The sequence below is a fragment of the Ursus maritimus genome, unplaced genomic scaffold (assembly GCF_017311325.1).
Source record: "Ursus maritimus isolate PB19 unplaced genomic scaffold, ASM1731132v1 scaffold_10, whole genome shotgun sequence".
Lineage (NCBI taxonomy): Eukaryota > Metazoa > Chordata > Mammalia > Carnivora > Ursidae > Ursus > Ursus maritimus.
In genome coordinates this window covers 1,686,912-1,689,331 of record NW_024423344.1, presented here as the reverse complement: position 1 = coordinate 1,689,331, position 2,420 = coordinate 1,686,912, and positions in this window count along the sequence as shown.

The following is a 2,420-nucleotide window of genomic DNA, read 5'->3' as shown; positions in this document are numbered from 1 at the left end:
AAAAAAAAAAAAAGAAAAATCTAAAATGCAGTTATATTCTCACCTCAAGAAGCTGGAGCTGGAACAAAACGGGCCTAACCCATGCACGAGAAGGCAGGTGATGAAGATCAGAGCAGAGATCAATGAATTAGAAACCAGGAGCACAGTAGGGCAGATCAACAAAACTAGAAGCTGATTCTTTGAAAGAATAGATAAGCCACTGGCCAGACTTATTCAAAAGAATAAAGGACCCAAATTAATAAAATTATGAATGAAAGGGGAGAGATCACGACCAACACCAATGAAATAGGAAAGATTATTAGAAACTTTTATCAACAGCTTTATGCCAATAAATTAAACAACCTGGAAGAGATGGCTGCCTTCCTGGAAACCTATAAACTACCAAGATTGAAACAGGAAGAAGTTGATTATTTAAACAGACCAATTAATTATGAAGAGATTGGAGCAGTGATCAAAAACCTCCCCAAAAACAAGACTCCAGGGCCTGACGTATTCCCCGGGGAATTCTACCAAACATTCAAAGAAGAAATAATACCTATTCTCCTGAAGCTGTTTCCAAAAATAGAAACAGAAGGAAAACTACCAAACTCATTCTATGAGGCCAGTATTACTGTGATCCCCAAACCAGGCAAAGACCCCATCAAAAAGGAGAATTACAGACCGATTTCCCTGATGAATATGGACGCCAAAATTCTCAACAACATCCTAGCTAATAAGATCCAACAGTACATTAAATGAATCCCAAGTGGGATTCATCCCTGCGATGCAAGGGTGGTTCACCATTCACAAATCGATCAGTGTGATAGATTATATCAACAAGAAAAGAGTCAATAACCATATGATCCTCTCAATTGATGTATAAAAAGCATTTGACAAAATACAGCATCCTTTCCTGATTAAAACACTTCAGAATGTAGGGATAGTGGTACATTCCTCAATTTCATAAAAACCATCTATGAAAAGCCTACAGTGAATATCATTCTCAATGGGGAAAAGCTGGAAGCCTTTCCCTTAAGATAAGGAAAACAACAAGAATGCCCACTCTTGCCATTATTATTCAACATAGTACTAGAAGTCCTTGCAACAGCAATCAGATAAAAAAAGTGATAAAATGTATGCAAATTGGCAAAGAAGAAGTCAAACTGTCTCTCTTCGCAGATGACATGATACTCTATATGGAAAATTCAAAGGACTCCACCCCCAAATTATTAGAACTTATAGAGCAATTCAGTAATGTGACAGGATACAAAATCAATGCTCAGAAATCAGGTGCATTTCTATACACGAACAATGAGACTAAAGAAAGAGAAATTAGGGAATCATTTCCATTTACAATAGCAACAAAAACCGTAAGATATCTCAGAATAAACCTAACCAAAAAGGTAAAGGATCTATATTGTAGAAACTACAAATCACTCTTGAAAGACATTGAAGAAGACACAAAAAGATGGAAAAATATTCCATGCTCATGGATCAGAAGAATAAACATAGTGAAAATGTCTATGCTACCCAGAGCAATCTACACTTTCAATGCCATCCCGATCAAAATACTAATGACATTTTTCAAAGAACTGGAACAAACAGCCCTTAAATTTGAGTGGAACCAGAAAAGGCCCCAAATCGCCAAGGAATTGTTGAGAAGGAAAAACAAAGCTGGGGGAATTGGGTTACCAGATTTCAAGCTATACTACAAAGCTGTGATCAGCAAGACAGCATGGTACTGGCACAAAACCAGACACATAGACCAATGGAACAGAATAGAGAACCCAGAAATGGACCCTTGGCTCTTAGGCAATTAATCTTTGACAAAGCAGGAAAAAACAACCAGTGGAAAAAAGACAGTCTCTTCAATAAATGGTACTGGGAATATTGGACAGCTACATGCAAAAGAATGAAACTTGACCACCCTCTCACACCATACACAAAGATAAACTCCAAACAGATGAAAGACCTCGATATGAGACAGGAATCCATCAAAATCATAGAGGAGAACGTAGGCTGTAACCTCTTTGACATCGGCCACAGCAACTTTTTTCATGACAAATCTCCAAAGGCAAGAGAAAGAAAAGAAAAAATGAACTTGTGGGACTTCATCAAGATAAAAATCCTCTGCACAGCCAACGAAACAGTCAAAAAAACTAAGAGGCAGCCCACAGAATGGGAGAATATATTTGCAAAGGACACTGCAGATAAAAGACTGTTATCCAAGATCTACAAAGAACTTCTCAAAATCAATACACGAGAAACAAATAATCAAATCAAAAAATGGGCAGATGATATGAACAGACACTTTTCCAATGAAGACATACAAATGGCTAATAGACATATGAAAAAATGTTCAACATCATTAGCCATCATGAAAATTCAAATCAAAACCACATTGAGATACCACCTTACACCAGTTAGCATGTCAAAATTGA